The sequence below is a fragment of the Dunckerocampus dactyliophorus genome, chromosome 13, assembly GCF_027744805.1.
Source record: "Dunckerocampus dactyliophorus isolate RoL2022-P2 chromosome 13, RoL_Ddac_1.1, whole genome shotgun sequence".
Lineage (NCBI taxonomy): Eukaryota > Metazoa > Chordata > Actinopteri > Syngnathiformes > Syngnathidae > Dunckerocampus > Dunckerocampus dactyliophorus.
In genome coordinates, this window is record NC_072831.1 from 14359181 (window position 1) to 14380952 (window position 21772).

General features: G+C 41.5%; 1 protein-coding gene across 5 annotated transcripts in view; it reads left to right on the forward strand.

The window, feature by feature from the left end:
• The window catches only part of LOC129192158 (G patch domain-containing protein 2-like), a 59766-nt gene extending 38513 nt beyond the window's left edge, over window positions 1-21253 (forward strand). For 4 of the 5 annotated variants that reach the window (XM_054795829.1, XM_054795830.1, XM_054795831.1 and 1 more), the window contains one exon: window positions 233-21253. The gene's annotated coding sequence lies outside the window, so the exon portion shown is untranslated. The remainder of the gene's footprint in view (window positions 1-232) is intronic. The other variant, XM_054795832.1, reaches the window with a different exon arrangement.
• The last annotated feature ends 519 nt before the right edge of the window (window positions 21254-21772 follow it).

Consider the following 21772-nt stretch of genomic DNA (forward strand, 5'->3'; position numbering starts at 1 on the left):
GTGCTTTTACGAATGTTTTCAATGCAATTTTTGTGCTGTCGCCCCCTTATCATGGCGGCCAAACCCGCCCAGGGCATAGCACGGAAGTAGATGCCGAGTCGGCTGTCCTGTTGTATCATCTCCTTGGTTGTAACGCTAGTCTAACATTGTGACAATTGTGTATCAATTATCAGAATGTACTGTATGTATGCAAATTTCGTGATTTGTGCTGAAGCTCACCATTTGCTTCCAGGATGCAAGATATGACCCTCCTGCTCGACATACTAGAAGAAGAAGCGGCACCAAAACTAGTCTGAGCAGCCACCTTGTAGTCATCGAGTCTGAACTCTGGACTTGTGCAGGAGCATCTGCAGATTGATGCTAAAAGTGTTAAGTGTAAAAATAATGTTCCCAATGGGGAGATCCAGGTTTTTGGAGGTATGGCTGCAAGGTGCTTGAAAGAAGAAATACTGTAGTCCCCTTGACTGGTGGAGATTATCAGTATATGCCCCTACTGTTCACCTCACTGCTGAAGATGTTTGTTGCCTCTTTGCCTTGTGGTGAGAGTCGAAGCTATTCTTTTCTCTCACCGATGGTCCATGGTTAAAAATCACATCATCAGCCGTCTGAGCACTGGCAGCCACCTCTCCTCCTCCAGATTGATGGCGGAATGGAGGGAAAAATCAATGGCTACCTCTCGTCACAAAGCGAGAGTTCTGTCATGTTTCGGAGGTTGATGTTCCGCTCTCTCTCCTCAATGGGAAATTGAAAGCTGAGTCCAGACTAACTGACAGACGTGAAAGGACCGGAGTCTTTCAAGTCGATACTTTCCCTCTGAAGCTTCAGTTGTCGGGCACAAAATTCAATGCTTCAAACTTTGTAGGAACGGTTCCGGGAGGGCCCTTTTCTGTCCTGCCCCAGTGTACAAAGCAGGCTTGTGAAAAAATTCCAAATTTGGAATGAAGAACTGGAATTTGAATTGAAGTGGCTCCACCCCACAGGATATTGAATTGGAATTGGCATTAAAGGAAGTGGAATTGTAGTCAAGTAACAGGAAGAATTTGTCAAACAAGACGATAATTAAACACAAAATCCCCCCATTTCCCATAATTTGAAAGTTAGAATACCTCAGAAGGTCCTTTTTTAACTGTCATTGAGAAACATATTTCTAATTCAAATAAAATGTGTACCTGTGGTTCATAGTAATAACATATTTACAGTAATATTTCATATGAAATATGTAAAGCAGCCAGGTATGGAATATACCTGAAAGCATGATCGATCGATTGATGATTATGGAGTACACCAAAATGATCAGCTGGAATTTCATGGAATTTCAGTTCTACTTCCTGCAATACCAATTTGACTTGCAATTCTACTTCCTGTTTGCAATCGCAATTCAAATTCATGGAATTAAATTGGAATGTGGCAGACATTCTCAATTCAGTCTGGAATTTTACAAAGCAAAGACCGTAAAGGCATGCTTGTATGAGTTTGGTGTGGAAGAACATGACCCATCAAACACCCTCGGGGGTGAACAGCAGCGTTGAGTTGATTCCAGCTGCAAATAGGAGACCACCTTCGTATTTTTTTGTTCACATCTTGTCGGTGTAATGGCCAGCCGTCCCAATATTTTTGTTCCTATCTGCGCTTTAAAATCAAGTCGCATTTATAAGAATGGTCATTGACTTGCGGGTGACCCTATGAGGAGCGGCAGTGACAGGACCACCCCCCCCCCCTCCATCCTCATCACCACTAAGTCATATCAAGGAAGGCTCCCATTCACGTTCACTGCACCCAAATGAACAAGCATCACTGGGATTTTTTTTCATTCCGACACATGCCTCGCACCCCTAATGGGAAATTCAAATATCACATATCTGCTGAATGCAATATTCACTTAGCACGAGATAACACTGTGCCCGATGTGTCTCATGTATCAGGGTCAGAATAAGCTCTGTCTCCCGTCGCAGCATAACCGGATCCTGACACCAGACCTGACTGTGAAATTTGGTTTACAGGCTTATTCGGTTACCCTCTCTACTCGTGCATGTTGGTCCATTAGTGTGTTTGAGGGAAAGCAGATTCCAAGGCATCTTGCGGCTGCTGCCGCTCCTCCTTCTGTGTCTTACACAAGCACCATCTCTTTTCATTTTTGCTGGCATTCTAATCAGAGCGTTACAAGCTTCAGCGGGTGAAGTACGCAGAAAGTTGTGTTTCCTGACAGCCAATAAAAACCTTATAATCTCCTTGATTCAAGTGGCCCATTTAAAAAAAATACTAACCAGCACTATCAGTCAGACTCCCCCCCCACCCTTTCCTTTTTGCTTTAATGTCCTTTTTTTATTTAATATATAGCCCATGAAAAATGAGAGACTCCCGTTCGGACGTGTAGATATTTTGTTGCTGATGATGCGAGACGAATTTCCATCACAGCTTTGTTTCCAGCGGGTGAGCGGATAATCTTTTACAGTGCAGGGAGGGAGGCCACCCCTCCCATCAATCTCTGCGGCTTATAGCTGCTGCCTGCCTGCCCGAATGGGCCAGGATGCTGCCACCAGGTCAGGCGCCCATTCAGGGTCCGAAAGCCACAGAGGAGTCATGTGAGCCCCAATTTCCCCAATCCTGCCTAACAAAGGAAATGCTGTTCTATTATTATTATTGAAATCACATTTATTTATTCTCAAGGTGGTCTCAAAGAACAGGCCTGCATTAGTGTGTCTGCTTCTCAAGGCACTGGCAGCACTAGGGATGGGCATTCAAAGAAATGTCCTTTTTTTAATCTATATTAGGCATTTTTTACATTTAGACATTTAAAAATGTAAATGTAATAATAATAATAATAATAATGTGTGTGTATATAACAGTGGTGTGAAACAGTGTTTCCAGATTTCTTATTTTTTTGCATGTTTGTCACACAAGATCATCAAAAAAACTTAAATATTAGTCAATGACAACACAACAGAACACAAAACGCAGTTTTTAAATGAAACGTTTTGTGATTAAGAGAGAAAAACATCCCAAACTACATGGCCCTGTGTGGAAAAAGTGAGAAACTGAGATTAATTGAGATCTATCAGTCTGGAAAAAGTTATAAAACCATTTCTAAGCTTTGGGACTGAGCGAACCACAGTGAGAGCCATTATCCACAAATGGGAAGAACATGGAACTGTGGCGTACCTTCCCAGGAATAGCCGGCCTACCAAAATGACCCCAAGAGCGCAGCGACGACTCATCCAAGAGGTCACAAAAGACCCCACAACATCCAAAAACTGCAGGCCTCACTTGGCTCAGTTAAGGTCAGTGTTCATGACTCCACCGTAAGAAAGACACTGGGCGAAAACGGCCTGCATGGCAGAGTTCCAAGACGAAAACCACTGCTGAACCAAAAGAACATTAAGGCTCGTCTCAGTTTTGCCAGAAAACATCTTGACGATCGCCAAGACCTTTGGGAAAATACCCTGTGGTGGAGGACATGCACTTTCACAAGTTTTAGTTTTGGCATCATGATCTGTGCACCTACAGCATGAGAGTGGCCCGTACTGCTCCCTGCACTCCTGTCTGCCCTGGCAGTTGCACGCTGCACATCCCGTGGAGATGGCCCTCACTGATTGACAATAATGGAAAGTGGCAGAATTGATGGGAAACAAGAGAGTGGTGTGCGTGAAATTCTCCCGGAGCTTCCAGTCACAGACCAAAGGCTCTGACTGGGCTCACTTGTCATCCCTCCAGCAGTGGGATTAAGGCCTGTGACAGCTGGAGCAGCCTGAGAGAAAGATGCCGTGTCCGTCATTGGCTGCTGACAGCTGGGAAATGGTGACTTAGACTGCATATTTGAGTCATTACCTGGCTGGACCGAGGGGAGCACTGCACTGTAACGTAAAGATACTGTACATGGAGGGATAACATATTGATGAAAAAATCATTCTCCTCACATGACCAAGATAAACTTAGCCGTCACAGGAACGTGAGATACAGAATCTCCTGAAAGGGGTGGACGGCCTGGGCTCTAAAAAGCCATTTAAGAGAGTGCTTTCCTAAAGTATCTCGTTTCTAGGCCTGAAATAACCACTCACCTTGTGCTGCAGCCCAGGATGTGTGTGCGCGCCCTGTCGGCGGACGGAGGGCAGGTGTCATGTCAGAAGGGGGCACTTCATTCTCTAATTGATCGGCAAAAGATGCACACGAAGAAGACGTTAGCGCAAAATGAAGTCATAACAGTGGATTGAGACATTTATTAAGTCAGGCGAAAGGCCCTCCGAAACGTTGAGATTGTTTATTGATTTTTGTGTTTTGGCTGGCTGCACGGGAGTAATCGCTCGTCACAGTGCCACATGGCTTGAGTGCATCCCAACGCAAGGGCGGAGGCTTGGACTTCCTCTTAAAGGATGCTACTTTGACAAGCGGGTTCCCCTTCTCCCGCCATTTAGTTGCACAAAGCAGTTGATGTTATCTGGTGCATAAAAAGCATCAAAATTATTGCTATTAGTATCTTAGACAGACTTTTTTGTTGTTTTTGTTTGTTGTTTTTGTCCAATCTCTACATTTGGAGATACGTGGTTTTCATGGGAAAGAGATGATATCTCATGCATGTAATGCAAACAGGTTTTCTCAACTGAGATGGAAAAACACTACTGTGTGTGTGTGTGTGTGTGTGTGTGTGCAGGTGAGTGTTAGGTAGAGTTCACGCATACTGGTGACATCAATCTGCCTGTTCTTTATTAGGCGGAGCAGTGAGGTGTAACTGACTGCATTGTCCACAGATGGACTGGGGCGCATCGCACACGGGACCCTGGTCAGCCCCCCTGACAATACAATCAATAAGCACACACTCATTATGGGATCCCTGCCTGCCCGTGGAGCCTTACGATCTGGCTCGCTGGATTTTAAACTCCGTCTCTCCCCTTATTTTAAGTACCCAGTTTCTTCTTCATACACTGATATCTGTTTTAGCTCATCCAGGACATTAGTTTAGTTTTACTCTGCAATTCTGTCAAAAGTCTAAACAGCAAAGGTTGAAGGGACACAGTAGCACTCCCCTCCCCCCCACAAGGCATGGCTGCTACTGCGCTGCTGCTGCAGCACTCTGCTGTCACACTGGACAGTTGTTGGATGACAGTGATCCAGCTTGGAGCCTGGGGCCTATAAATGGTAATGCCCTCCACTTGCTTTCCTCATAAAGCATAATAAAAGGAGGTTATAAATCGTACCAATTAGCTGCGTCCATCAGTCGCCTTAATTGGAGTGTCGTGACTGGCTAGGGGATGACCTTGTGCATGCGCCATCGCGCGAAGACAGACGAGAGGGCCAGAGGCGACATCGCTCTGTGGATGTGTGGAGGACTTAGGCTTCTTTAAAGCAACTCTATTTAACCTCCCGTACAGATGGGGGCCTGTGATACGTTTGTGCTGACTGGCCTGTTAGGGGGAGGTTTACATAATAAAGGTAGAATATAGCCCAAAATGAAGATTCCAGCTAAGGAAAAGACTAAAAGTTTACTTTTACCATTAACATGAAAAATATTTGCAATGCTGGGCCGTAAACTCTGCTGAAAACATTTTTTTTTCCCACTTGTCCTCATTAGGGTCTGGACTGGTCACCCACCAATCACAGCCTTTACCTGCACACCCTTAATCAATCATTTATTTGTCTTTGAGATTATTACAGACCGATGTTATTAAAAACCAACCACAATGTTTTTTCTATTACTTAAAATGTATGGAAATTAAATTGTGTCAACTGAACAATATACTGTACATAATGATGAAGGCAATTCAATTAAAATTTCAATTCAATTCCTTGTACTGTACATCCCAAAAGCCAACAAGCACAGCCGGCCCTACCCAAAGTGGCGCCCTTGGCAAGATTTGACTGTATATGGTGCCCCCCCCCCTCTATCTGCGATTTGCATGCACTTGCAAAAGACATCGAATGGCATTGTTTTAAATGTTGTCTTTAATTTGTAAGTTAACATATCACCCTATTTACATGGTCAACAAATTACAAATAAATAACAAAAAAAACCCCAAATGGAATTTAATATAAATACCCGTACCACAAAACAAAAATCCTGTAAATAAAGGAATAAATAACAATCGAAATTAATTAAAAATAAAACAATCAACATCAAACAATTTCAGTAACCACAAATAACTATATACTAAAACTACAAATATTGCAAAAGTATTAAAAAGTGTTAAATTGACCATAAACCCTGTATTAGTAACAACTCTTGGTATGATGCAGTACAGTCATACACCACAATAACCAACTGAGTGTTCTGTTCATTTCTCTCATGATAAAGTGAGATCAGATATACATATGTACATACAGTATATATTTATACATTTATACATATCATTTATGTTGGATCTCATTAGATCGTAGTAGTTGGAGCTAATGTTTTGGCCGGTGACTGCTCATTTCTCTTTGATCCGTGAACTCGTGTGTCCTGGTTCAAGTGGCTCAGCTGCCCCCCCTCAGCAATGCAGCCATGCCTATCTTCTGTGTCCTCGTGTGGGCTTGTCCTCTCCCCCTCAGCACTTCATTCAAGCTGCAGTACCTCTGTGGCCACTCACACCGGAGACCTCAGCTTCCGCTTTCCCTCAGAACATCTCGTGACACCGCCTGTCCTCTGAGGGGGGAGGGGACACTGAGCGTGTTTGTCTGCAGCGGGGGCTTCATGTGCTGCTAGTGATGAGTCTTTACACTCTCACCTCCCATTTGGGATTAGGCGGTAAAGACCGGTTAGCCAACCAGCTGTCGGAGAAGTTTCTTTCCGGCTGACTGAGGGCTGACGACAGTTGTTTCCCTTTTCTCTTCAGATAATTCAGTCAACATGCTTTGAACTGCAGATAAGGGAGGCAGAGGACAACCCGAGGGATGAGTCTGTGGGACGAGGACAGCAGACTGGAAGGGCAAGACAGGGAGAGGGGAAGCAGGTGTATGGAAACCGGAGAGGATAAGTCAAATAAGACAGGTGAAAGTGTCCAATTTACACAATGATTTTCTGCATTAGCTCGTATGATAGCAGTGCCTATGGGTTTATAATAGCCGTGCCTAAGGTCACATGATTCTTACTTGCAAGTCACATGACCTTCAACCACACAAAATACTCAAATATCACTTTGTATTTGTGTTGGCGTACACTGGTGTGACGTCTACATAAACATTTTTAAAATAAAAAGTTCTGGCCTTTCCTCCACATGCAAACCGCGTTTTAGATTTTGTTTGATAACTCCATCTTTTCTAAGGATTGGTGGACTATTTCTTGTTGCTTGTCTCCTTTTAGATGACAGCGTACAGTCAGGATTAACTCCACTCTTAGTCAATGTGGAGGACTCTTTTCTTTTTCCTCAATTTGCTGTTGTTTTTGCTAATGACTTTCTTCAGGACTTTCCTCTGCTGGGCTGAATTTACAGTTGGAGGGTTTTAGCACCACCTGTTGCTTTGATATGGGCATGACAGCCTGATGGCATATGGGCAGATGTATTTAAAACACTGATATTGTATTAGAGATGCTTGATATTGGCTTTTTTTTCTGATATCCAGCAATAAAAAGATTATTTCCGATGCCGAAAACGATATACGCAGCAACTCTTCCCTTAAATATCGTGGAATGAAAACATTATGCTTCTACTGGATGCGATATGCAATACAAGTCATTGAAAAAGTGCCAAAAGGCTGAATGTGACTCTGTTTGATTCTCCCTGAGGTGTGATATTAGATTAGTGTTGAGGAAAGACGCCGTAGTCCCCCCCTGCATGACCAGCGCGTTTTGTCATGTTCCGCATTACAGATTGGACTTTAGTTTTGGTTTTCCGTAGTTGTCATGTTGTTTCCTGTTTTGCACTCTTATTTTGTTTTTTTAATTTCCTGTTTGACACAGTGCTTGTAGCGGTACGTGTTTCTTTGCAGTCTTTGCAAATTGCATTTTTACAATCCAAAGGTGAAACTTGGAAATCATTCTGGACCACGAACATACTGAGCTTGTTGATCTGTGATAGCGATGTTATCGGCAGGAAATAGTTTTTTCTTTAATGCCAATATCAGCGTCCCCGTTTGTTATTGCCTCAATTTTACATGAATGTTAAGGCTATTGTTGTACATGCAAACATCAGCCTCAGATAGGATCTCCCTTGAAAGTTCATTTTCCCAGATGAACCTACTTGAGAAATATGGGGAATTAATTTCCAAATAACGTTGCATAGAGTGGGTTTTGTTTTGTCGCCACATGCTTTTGCATACCTTCCAGGTGTTGTGTGGTGCAAGAGCCCAGGGCGCTGTGGTTCACAGTGAGGTCCACGCTGAAAGCCCTGGCCTGGCCCATCAAAGGGCCCATTGAGGAGCGGGTTCAGGCGAGACAGAGAGCCACAGTGTGGACGCTGGTAATTTGACACCATCTGACAGTCGAGCCACACAGCCCACTCAGAGTGGTGCTGACAGAGATTGGGCTCATTCACATCTACTGGCTGAATGTCGTACAGGGACACACTGATTGAACTGAAGTCACTATCCCTGTTAAATGAACAGATAAAAGAATTCAAAGAGATAATCCACATAAGGAATTGCAGAAATTGGGTGTATATAATAAGAATTTTGTAGGATTTATTGTTGGTGATTTGTGTCTTGAAGCAATTGGGACAAAACTGAGTGCACTTCTTGCCAGCAGCCAGCAGAGGTGCTGTTGCTTGAGGCAATGTCCAGGTGTTTGTCCTTAAAAACAAAGCTTTTGGAAAACTTTGGCCAGAGCGGAGATTTTCAAAAACTGTGTGTGTGTGGACCAGTGACGTGGTCAAAAAATGATTAATGATAACAAAATAAATATTAATATTTGTCCATTTAACAGTACTATAAAGTAATATGTTATTTTCTCTATGATTTCAATCATTTTTAACATTTTCTTAAGTAAAAATTGCTGAATTTGCACATTTCCTGATCAAATACACGGCGGAAAGCCGAAGTGAGGCCAACGCGAGCGTGGCTTTTTGGCGTCGTGCGCAAGCCCCCCTCTGAGTGCAGTCAATGAGTGCATGGAGTTGGATCACGGCGCCTGCCAGGATATATAATGTTGCAGAAACATTTCCAATACACCATGACTTTCTGCAGCCTGTGTACATTCTTTAACGTAAGTGTGACATAATGAGTCTTGCTAATCAAACATAGAAATGTCATACGTGGCGGTGCTGCAGTAATGGCCTCATCCTGAACTTCAAGACCTGAAGTGTGTGGGCGTGCGTGAGCTGGCAGGTGCATATAACTGCTTCCACAGTAAGGTAGAGCTCAGCGTGCATCATCAGCAAAGACGGCAGATAGATAAGACAGGCCCCTCGGCATCCACTTCCATAGTACGCACTGAACAGGTTTGGCTTTCACGAAGCAGAAGCAGAAGCAGAATCCAGAAACATTGCATTGTGAAGATGTCCCTGTCACACCGTCCAAAAGACAAGATTTGTCATTTTTCATGTTTCCCACAAGACAGGTACGTGTGATAAAAGGGTTGTAGATTTATAACACTGGTAGTTGTAAATAAACACGACAGTGGCCAAGACTCAAAGTGTCGTCCCACACAATATAGCTTAAAGCTCATTTGTTTCTCTGGGTGATTACATGAATTCATGACAAGTCAGTGGTGATGATGATTTAGGCTATAGTCGGTCAAATGTATTAGCTTTACTGAAATAAATGTTGCATTGTGTGAATACTTGGAGTTAATTATCCATATAATGTGTCGTCTTCAAAGAAACGGAGCTTTTCCTGCAGAAGGATCGGCACATGGTAACACCACAAACGCTTCTCAGGCTTATAAAATACAATAGAATGAGACTACTCTCGTGTTTTTCTTGTTATCCTTTAATGTATTAACATTGATTAGAGTGCAAGAATTTTCAGTAAAAAAGGAAAAAAATCCAAAGTGGTTTGTGCCTCACCAGCCACAGACGTCACCGCACGTCACTGGTGTGGACGGGACGTGAAACTGAGCTTTTTGGTTTGTGTGATAAGAAATATGAGACATTATTTCGTGTTTTTAAAGCTCATTTAATCACAGAACATGCAGTGATGGACTTACAGGTGTTGGTGTGCTTATAACACGCATGGGCCATTAAAAAAAACATTCTGTGTAAATGAGAGCTGATTTTAAAGATAATGTACACATCATTGTACATCTAATATTTTTCTGTTAACAGATGCACTGTAATGCGTGACCGAGTCAGATGTGGTGGCTTTTTCAGGCTTCTGATTGGTCAAAGTGCGCATAACAGTGTTAGCAGTGTTATTTTTAAAAGGCACTCGTGTGTATGGAGATTTTTTTAACACCAGTATAGTAGAAATGTGCGTTTTTTTTTAAATATGGACACAGCCTCAGTCTCAACTAGTTTGCAGTCTAAAGAAGACCAACATGGCGTCAGCTAAGGGAGTGGAGCTACATACCCTTGCTATAGCCAGTAACATGCAGTGAGGTTCATGGCTGGCGAGGCAATGACTCTTTTGGAGTTTTTAAACGTTAAAACAGCCAAAAAAGATGAGAATAATTAACTTTGGCTCAAAATGTTTTCAATATGTTTTCAGATACTTCTTCGACCCATTTACTGTATTTGATTTTATTTTTTTATACACTGAAAAGCGTTTGTGTTCTTCCCTTTTTTGATGAAGCACATGCAGCCTTTCCTTCTCTAGGAAATGTTCTGATACTTTGCTGTAAGAGTTCGATCACCTCCTGGCGAGTTTGAGTATGTAATCCTCCATCTTGGCAGTCAAATTCATTCATTCATTCAGCAGAGCGTAAAAATATATTGAATGCATTTTATTTTCTTTTTTTTTTTTGCAAACACTGAGCGTGTACTTAAAACAGTAACACACTTAGGCTATAGGACAAGGGACACCGCTGTACAAGAGGAAGGGAGGGTTGTGCTTTGTCGGCAGATATGTCACTAATTGAGAAATGGGCTGAATAGCAAAAATAATTATGAAAAAAATGCAAGATAGTGATATATAATATGCTATATTAGAGATAAAAACAAAAATATATAGCACTGCATTCTTCCCGATTCTGAGGAACACTGCCAGTCTGCCTTGACTGAAGTTCCAAGTCTCCCGAATTATGATGGGTTTTTTTTTAAACGTTCAGTAAAAAAATGAATAGGTTACTTTTGGACGCCAATATAACATCCGCAGCTGCCTCTCTCACCGCACACACACAGCAGTTTCCCCTCCCTTCTTCTTTCCTTCCTCACACTCAGCCAGTCAGCAGTCAGGACTCAGCTTGAACACATTTACCCATCACAGACAGTCGGAAATTAGAACAAACACGAATATTAAAAAATGATTGAAACACAGATATATATATAAAACACATAAATTTTCCCTCTCCATTCACACGAGTGGAGTAAAAAAAAAAAAAAAAAAGTCTCTCCACAGCCACAAATTCATCGGCTGTCATGTGCATTTTGTCCAATCAGAAGCCTGGAAAAATAAGCACAGCTGACTTGATCACACATTCTAAATGTCCCGTGCACGTTATCTTAGTTATAGGGTGCACACATCTGTGTGAGGCGGGATAGAGGGGAGATGTTGGCAGCTCTGCAATTAATCAACCTATTACTAATTGGTTATGATTGGTTTGTTATCACAAAGAAATTAATAAAGTTATGCGTATGAAATAAAACAATCCTAATACAAATCTGTGATACACGAAATGCGATTTTATAAACTATATGTCCTCACATCAGAAATGTGAATAGATGACTTAAATAAAAATACAACAGATTTTTGTTCATCTCACAGTCTGTCTTTAACGCTCCACGTAGGTGCACTTCAAAGTTGAGGCTCTTTCCACTGAATGATCTCATTAACGGAGCACCTCCTGAATGTCACACCTACATAGATAAAAAAAAAAAAGAAGAAGAAGAAAAAGAAGTGTGTTTTAATGAAGCGTAATTTAATTTTAACTGTGAGCCTCTGAAATGAGCAGCAGCTGGGTCACGACTGGGCTACTGCTCTCGTTGATGGCCTCAAGTAAGCCTCACCTGTCGGTCAGTAAAAGTCACACCGCGCCTTCAATCACCACAGTGGACATCCCTTCTGTCCTCTAACGTGATCTACAGCTATTAATAGACGCAACACAAACACCAAATAATAAATTCATCCGTGCGTTTACTTAAAAACAAGCTTCATAAGGTTAAGCAACAATATGTAGTCATATTCTGGATCGTGTTCGTGCCAGGGTTACTGTACAAAGTAGGGAAGCTTCCATAAGCTTTGTCACTTCCTCGAATGAGCAGAAAAGATCTAATTCAAGAAAGAACAGTCATGAAAGTGATTTTTGTTAGCATGTATATTCATTAGCTTAGCTTTTACCAAGCATATGTTCTTGTGTAGGATAACAGTTGTTGCTTCACAGCTGGAAGGGGGGGCAAAACAAAACAAAAGAAAACTAGAATAGGACGGGGTGACCAAAGGACGGGTCAAATTCCCAAGCGCTTGCGTCGTTCTGTTTTAGGAATCATTTTTGTTTTTGAATGTTCTTCCTTTGGAATTTGTGTCTCTGATTATAGATAGCATTTTGTAATACAACCATATTCCATCCATACAGAGGAGGCATACTTTAAATGTACTGAAATTATAAGGCGTCGTTGAGTAACGCTTAAGAGTAAGGGTAAGGGGCAAGGGGTGACTTCTTCGAGTATCGCTGTTGTCATGATTTACACTCTGCTTGGTTTGCTGCCCTCTGCTGTCTCGTTTCATCGCTGCAGAGGAACTCTCTCACCAGCTACTTGACGAGCGCAGCTGCAGCTCATTACCAATCAGCCCCTTCTTAAGCAGTGCTGTCTCTCTCAGGCAGCAGCACCTTTCGTTACCGTTAACTTCCCCTTTTTGATCCCAATCTTCTTCGTCTCCAAAGCTCCTGGCACCTGTGCCAGCATTGTAACAATTGTATTATTATCAATGCATCTCATTGCTAGGTTGAATGTCCTGGTTTTTGGTAATCAAAACAATAACACCTTCACTAAGCCCAAACAATCCTATCCATTACTTTTTTACTCTAGTAGTGTAGATAGTGGTAGCGTTACAAAACCACAACAACTGTAGCTCCACCTGCTGGATCTTGGACCTCATTGGCCCCAATGCTAACAAACTCTTATCAATCTGCAGTAGAATGTCAATAAGTTCTACCCTAACTCATGCACCACCGATCTACAGTACTCTCTAGCAAGGGCGCCGTAAATGGGGGAAAGTTTAGGACAATTGCAGAGCCCCCCCAAAAATAGGTACAAAATGAATATGATTTTGCTATCCGGGTTGAGATTTTTTTTTCCAAATATAGTCATAAAACAATCAACAACAATCTCTTTGTTTTTACTTGTTTTTGTCAAAACGTTAAGGCCCTGTCACACCTTGACGATTTAGCCAGCCTACGCCAACGTATGAAAAATTTGGCCAATACGCTGGTGTACGTCGAATAAGTTATGGGTAAGTTTTGTATAAGTTAAGACAACGCTGAAGCACGCCGGCATACGTCGTAGTACATCCAAGTCGTCCAAAAATTTTGTGCATGCACAACGTATGATTCATCCGTTTCGCATACGCGGGCAATAAGTTATGCAATCGTTGACGCCCGTTCACACACGTTATTTGTAAGTTACGCACAAGTCGTAATACGTCAACATACCTTGAGACAAAACTGTGTCTTCTTGGCTCTCTTCTTGGCAAGGGTTGGCTGAGAGGAGATGGAGGCCACTGGGGAAGCAGCTTCCGATACCATTGACGATGCCTGAGAGGCGTTACAACCTGCGTCATCTCCATCAGAGTGAGAATGGGAGGGGGAGGCTGTGGGTGGCTTCTTACGTCCACGTCCTCGTCCTCGGCTTCCGTCACTGCCCTGATACTTCTTGGCAGCGGTCTTCGAAATTTTCTTCGGCATGATGGTGAGGTTGACACTGCGATGTCCAGTGAGGTTGTAATTTGAGTCATCAAGTGGCGGCCTTTTTATAGGCTACGGCACGTGATCGTCGGCCATACGCTGCCGTGCGGTTTGCATAATTAGATTGGCGTTGGGCATATGTTGTGAACGCCGGCAACACGCTACGCATTCGTTGGTATCAGTTATCTATAAGTTATAGAAATGTTCTATATAAGTTACTAATACGCCATGTATACGTCAAACTCGTTATGAATACACTATGTATACGCCCAAAATGGAAAAAAAACGTCGACAGTTCAACGTATGCCATCAAAATGATCACGTCGGGCATGCGCTGGCTAAATCGTCAAGGTGTGACAGGGCCCTAAACCTCCACATTGACCAACCACCCCCTTATATCTGCATGAAATGTTTCGGTCCCGCATTTAGACCATTGACGGTGCTTCGTAGCCGCCAGAGAGATGTTGCCTCGTACTAAAATTACATTTGGTCTTCAAAAAAGGAAGGAGAGGCAAGAAAAAAAAGGAGATTGGGTAGAACTACTAGGGCTGCGTTGAAAAACGGGATCGCCTTTAGAAACAAAAGTACTTGTCTCGTTTGTCAACAATTTGTCTCTTATTTCTAAATGTCAATGGCGTCAATGAATGATGGAGGCGCTTTACATAAAATTTTACGCAAAACTTTTTTTCCGTTCTGTCACCAATAACGAAATAAAAGGAAAGATTCCACCCACCTTGCTGTAAAACTGCTGTGGTGTAACGGTGTATGTGTGAACCTGCAAAAGCAAACAGCCTGTGTTTGATCCCTGGCTGTGCCATATTGCTTTTTGTTCGTTAGTCTGTTATTTTGTTCTCAAAATAAATGATGTGTTACTCCAAAACGTCCATCTAAATTCAGGAGCATACAAATAGCTTTTAAGGGTCAGTCCTAGAGATGTAGTGGCTACAGCTGGCCATGCCTGATTTTCTTTCACGGGGCCCAGAATTCCAGGTGGCACCACTGCTCTCTAGTTTTGCAAAAATCTGTTATGCAGTTTTTGCGTAATCCTGCTAAAGAAAAATCGATAAAACTAACTCATGAACCAGTCCGTGATCAAAACCTCATATCGTGTGTGTTTTGTTCTCAACAGAGGCAAATTCCGTGCTGTTATTTTTAACAAATTGCTGCTGTCAGCAGTCTATATACTGTAGAGTAGTGCTTGATTTGATTGTATGTAGAGCATGGGTATAGAGCATGTCATCACATTGCACTATTCCAGGTATTCCAGTCTATTGCCTGTTAAAAGACAGCCTTAAATAACAGTTTATTTTGATGCCATGGTAGATGTTTGTTGCTCAGTAAAATATTGCACGAGCAGAAGTGTTGTCACCTGCAGCAGCCATTCAGCTTCACGTCTATAAATCGCAGCGCTGGACTCTGCAGCTGCCTGTCCTGTCACCTTAGTCCACGGCAAGCCTCAGATCTCTTTCAGCGCGCGTATGTACGTGTGTCTCGCACCTTTGCACGTGGCGGTGCTTTGAAGAGCCGCCCCTTGTCCCGCCCCGCCTTAAGCCTCTTCAAGTGCCCCCGCCACCCACACCCCCACCCCCCACAAAGCCTTGTGCCACTGGACCGCGCATATACAAATCACCACGGCCTTGTTAGCATAGTTTAGTGAAGATGTCAGCTTTACGAGAAGCCTGGGATGCTTGCTATACGTGTCAGGGACAGCCCTGACCCAAGGGGGGAAGTGCAGCATGGCCACACGTAAATTTTAGTGGAAGAGAGCTGTGGAGCAGCAGGCCTGCTGAGAGAATTCCTGCATCAAACAAAAAAATAATTCCCCATGTATCATAAATGATAATTTGGTCATCCATCACTGAGGATGTTGCTTCCTCTGCTCCTAATCAAAGCAACGATAAATGGTCGCTTTCTTTACGTGTGCATGTTGGGGGGGTTGCAGGCCGGCATCATTACATTGTTAATCTCATTTCCTTTCTGACGATTGAAAATGGAGAGAGGCTGTGAGTTTATCAGGCAGATAAATGGACAGCCCATCCTCGGAGGAGATCTAATCTGTCATGCGTCAAGGCTGGGCTTCACCTGCCAACAGATAATAACCACGTCGAAGGGCACTGATGATTTAGACTAGCCTGGCCCTTTGTTTGCCTCCACAAACACCCCATCCTCTCATTCATTAAAAGTCTGCAATTAGTGACCCACTTGACGTCAGGTAGGGTGCTGCAAGATGGGTATTAAGGCATTAAAAAACTGCGTGGAACTCTATTACAGCTGACCTTTTTGGTGAAACGACTGATATTTGAGATTGCATTCACAATTCAATGAAAACTTCCTTTTTACACTTATTGGCCGAGCCCTTTCCGACTGTGCTGTGAAATGGGGTCTCGCGCAGCCTCCAGCTTGTTAATTATGATCTTTATAAATTAAATTAAGAGGATGTCACTGCTTGATTTTTTTTATCTTCTCGTCCTACAGGTTAAAAAGGAGATAAGATACTTATCACCTCTGGAATGATGGAAAACTATCGCCTCTTCCATACTAATTGCAATATGTACCAATTGCCCCTCCGATATTTAGCCTTCACCTCTCAGGAAATATTGTCTGTTTTATTACACCGCATTTGAGAGTAGCATATGGTAGATTTTGAGAGACAGCTCTGTGTGGCTCTGTGTGACAGCTTCTATTGTGATAAAAATGCCTTTTAGTAAGATCAAAGGAAGCATTGTTACATGTAAATGCATGTAATTTTTTTACATGTAATTATCATAATAATACAATACAGTAATCCCTCGTTTATTGCGTTTAATTGGTTCCAGACACGACCATGATAAGTGAGTTTACGTTAAATAAGAGTCCTTCTTTATAAATGGAATATTTCCATGGTTGCAGTATGGCATAGAAAACCTTTACGAGGGGTTTACAATCTTCTAAATACCTTTTTTTTTAACATTATTACAGCCCTTTAGATATGAATTAACAATCATATAGTCACCTTTACATTCACATTACCCAATATAATAGACATAATCAGAGAAAATAAGCCATTTAAGACATAGAGAAACATTCCTGTCGCAGTAAATGTGTGCTGGTGCTAGTAGGGGAGCAGAATGGGTGGCGGAAAGGAAGTGAGTGGTCCGCCACCCAGTGGGTCCGGGGTTGAGAGTCGTTTGTTATGGCTGCAACAGTAGCCTGTGTTGTTATGATTATTGATTATGATGATTATTATGATGTCGTTATTATTGTGCCTGTTGTGGGATAATTTAAACCTGCAATAAAAGCCCGTTGTTCTGGTGATCAAGTCTGGTGCTTGTCTCACCAAACAGTTACTGACATCTAGGGTCAGATCAATGTAGAATACTACATTTACAATTAGATTTTTCTTTGCTTATATATGTATTTTAGTTCTTTTAGCCATTTTCAAGCTTGAAAATGCTTAATTTAGGAAAAAAACATTTGCTTAAATATGCATATTTTCTAATAATACGCTGTATTCAACCACAAAACAGCATGATTTATTCATGTTTGAAAATCCGTGATCGAGTGAAGCCGTGATATTTGAACCGAGATGTGGCAAGGAAGGTACTCTCTTAAGGGTCTTGGGGATCATCAAATGTTTTCTGGCAAAACTGCCAGAAAAGCCTTAATGTTCTTTTGGTTCAGCAATGGTTTTTGTCCTCGAACTCTTCTTATGTATTCTTACGTGTCTTCTTATGGTGGAGTCATGAACACTGACCTCAACTGAGGCAAGTGAGTCCTGCAGTTCTTTGGATGTTGTGGGGTCTTTTATGACCTCTTGGAAGAGTTGTCGTTGCACTCTTAGGGTAATTTTGGTTGGCCAGCCAATCCTGGGAAGGTTCACCACCGTTCCATGTTTTTCCCATTTGTGGATAATGGCTTTCACAAGCTTTAGAAATGGCTTTATAAACCTTTTCCAGACTGACAGATCTCAATAAATCTCAGTGAAGTTATGTTTTAACAGGGGGCAGTCACATTTTAAGCATTTTAAGCATGACAAACATGCAACAGTGTATATCTATTCCCAAATCGCAAACATTGACAGACACACCGAACTCCTCACATCAACACCACCGCATGTCAGTGAGTAACAACTACTAAAGTTCATCCAAGCAAGCTTCTGTTTTCCACACAAAAAAGAGCAATGGCTAAGTTGGCTGAATTTAAGTCAAGTAAAGTGTAGGAAAACATTTTATTGTTACTGTAGTGCATTTGAAAACTACAAGACCTGTTCTAAAGGTAGGTGAGTAATATGTTTTAGCTTGATTTCAATTTTCACTTCATTTGGAGCTGTTAATAAATGTACATGATGATAAATATACATAATCCTGCCCTGTCGTTATTCTTTCTGTTAATAAAATACAGTTCAAATGTGCATATTTCAGATAGACAGTAGATATGTATTTAAGATATATAATCATGATTAATTAATTCAGAAACTGTGATTCAAAATTGTAATCATTTGACAGCCCTAGCTAGTTTAAACTTTTTTTTTTTGTAATATTTTTTGATCCTGTCTTTTCAGCGTGGCCTTAATGCTCCTCACACACTGCACTTGCCCGGCTCGCTGTTTGCGTTGTCACATATCTGAGCTTTTACTGTCTTTTTGAAACAACTATCACACTCAACTCTGCCAGGCCTGTTTCTTGCCTTGACTCAGGCCCACTAAAGCTGCCTGGGCTCATCTTTATATTATCTCCCTCCTCTATACACACCCACACCCACACCCGCACGCACACGCAAACACACACGTACACACACTCACATGCGGCATGCATTTATTTACCCGTTATAGCTTCTAATGCAGTTTGACGAATGAGTGACAGCTTGACACTTCATTCGGCAAGATTAATAGAACGACACAATATTTACGTGGCAGAGACAGCCAATTATCCCACCATCTATCATCCAGATTATCTTTCTGATTGAAAACTACTCGTCCATGTAATCGGAATTATTTGGAATTAGAAGGGAATTTATGGCGCCTTGTGTCACTTTTCCCGCACGGTGGTAAATTAGAAATATTAGATACATAAAGGGAGTGGAGGAAATGGCATAAATAGAGGCGCAGAGTTAATGTCACCCGTTTATATATATATATTTTTCGCTCCCTTTCAGTGCCCCCGCGTGAACCCCATTTTTGAGTCACCATTTTATAGGTTGCCTGCGCATATTATTAATACATAGATTACACTGCAGAGTCAGGCGATACTGCAACCTGTGCTTGCATGGGCGAGTCACACATATTGGTGTGCCTTGTGTGGGGGGATGTTGATATGTTTGAAAGGACAGGGGGTTATTTGAATGGGAATGCTGCATTAAACGTTTTCATGACTGTAATGGATAGATCTTATCAAGAGACAATGCGTCGTGTGTATTGATCTCTGTTTTTCAATGTCCATCCAAGGCAGGCCTGACATTAGTTACGCAGTCCTTCAACCTCTGTTGGTGTATGGACATGACCCATTTTACCCTTTTTTGAACATTTTTGTACAAACCTTTATCTCTTCATTAATTTAGAAAAACCTCTCTGACCTTTAGTGCGTGCACCCCCATTTCACAGTTCCGACTGTTTAGCCTATTATAAAACCATATGTCATTGTCAAGGATGAACAGTACAGTATTCACTGGGCGTGTCACGAGACACCCACCTCACGACACGAGCCGGTGCACGAGATCGGGCCCACGAGATTGAGACGAGACGAGATTTTAACGTTAATTTTAAGAAAAGTACAATGAAAAAATATGACTGGACAAACAAACTTTTTTTATTTAGCCAAGTCACAAAACAATGCTGAGGTGTTTTGAAATGTCTATTGTCCCACAAATTGACGATAATTGATATTATTGTCAAAATTTTTAGACCAAACAAACTACTGTTATATTAATGAAAAATAATAATAATAAAATTAACAATATGTCATAATAATGCAATAGTTCCTTTAATATGTCATATTTCGGTCTGTAAAGTGACGGAATTGGCATGTATTTTCTCACAAGCAATTTGTACTGTCTGTCACATTTTTTGTTAGCCTTAATGTTGCTTTTTGTAGTCGCATTATGTATTTTTGCAAAATTTGTTCCACTTTTGCTGGGTTTTTGATTATTTTATTTCTGCAATGATTCATGTTTCACAGATGGCCCCTGCGCCGCACTTCGGGCACCCATGTGTGCTCGGTGAGCCAGACTGGCTTGGTTTTGCCGTGAAGGCATTGTGGAAGGGTTTATGCAGCTTTCAGACCGGCATTGCACGGCAATACTTATGTACAATTGGAGGTGCGGATATTTCAAGCAAGAAACACTTCTTGACTTTCGCTTTTAATGCGCACCCCTACTTGCTAAATATAGCGACCGTGTCGTCAAATTGTCAAGAGTTCACAATCTGATTGGCTTCTGGCTGCCCTGTTCTTGCAAGACAAATTTTCTCCAAATGAGAAATCTCGTCACATTTTAATCTTGCGACATCCCTCGTATTTTCTTATGCAAAGTTGGAAGTATTTTAAATACCTATATATTAAATTAAAATAGAGACGCACTTTAGTCTGTTGCCAAATTGCTGAACCAAGAATACTGAGTTGATATGTGTTGTGGTACATGATCTGACTTAGCCCTTTTCCGTGTACGGCAATAGTAATGGAATTTGAAAAGTGACATTTGATTTGATTTGATCAAATCCAAACAGTCTAAAAGCTTCGCACTCATTGGTTTCTATTAGAAATGGTGAAAATTGCCACACACAACAATGTTCAAGGGTCCTTGATTTTATTGGCCAGAGTGCGTTCTGACTTGTAAATAGGATTAGGCCATCCCAATATAGTGTCTCAACAACTGCCTTGTTTATTTTTATCCTCTTATTAGGAGAGTTGGATCCTTAAAGGGTGCCAAAATTATCCTGCAAATTGCTGACAAGGAAAAATGAAAGGTTATTATAAGCAATCTGTCTGCGTTGAAGCACAATGTGACTGCTGCGCTTGCGATACCAACGAGGTGACCTCAGTCAGATGGGTGTGTGTGTGTGTGTATGTGTATGCGTGTGTGCATTGAGGGGGGCATGCTGAAAGTCAGACGCAGCGTAAGGACGAGACCACCACGCGCGTAAACACTCAGACTGAATGTGGACTGTGGAGGTGTACTGTACATCCTTAATGAGTAAATCATTTTGGAAATATATATATACATATCACAAATGTTCTTTTTTTAAAGTAATCAATCCAAATGTTATTGATAAAATGAAGGTATACAAGTGTAGAATCAGCAGTGTAGATAAGAATAAGAATAGAAAATATAAAGTAAAAAAGAAAAGAAAAATGTACAAAAAAATAAATAAATAAACAATAGAAAAATACAATATAAATTAAAGTAATATTTATATATATACATATATATGTGTGTGTGTCTGTGTATATATATATATATATATATATATATATGTATATATATGTATATGTATATATATGTATATGTATATATATGTATATGTATATATGTGTATATATATACAATTATCTTTTGTAATAGTAATATTCATCATTACTATTATTAGTGTTGCTGTGATATTAAATTTGACTTAGTCGCATTACTGTAAGAAAAAGATGTAGTGTGACCGTGGGGCCAATGAAGATGATCCCTGCCAACGTTTCTCATCATTGTGACTGCAGGCTGCCACAGCACCAGATAGATATGTTAAATATAACTCATGAGTTAGCAGAGTCAGATCAGTCTGACTTCACAAACCCCAGGGATCAAATTAACAGTATCAATCTCTCTGCTTGGCTGTAACCTTTCCCCCATTCTGACTGGCATTTGTGCTCTCCACTGCCTTGGGCCTGGGCGTATGGAGGCCTGTGAGAGGACGTA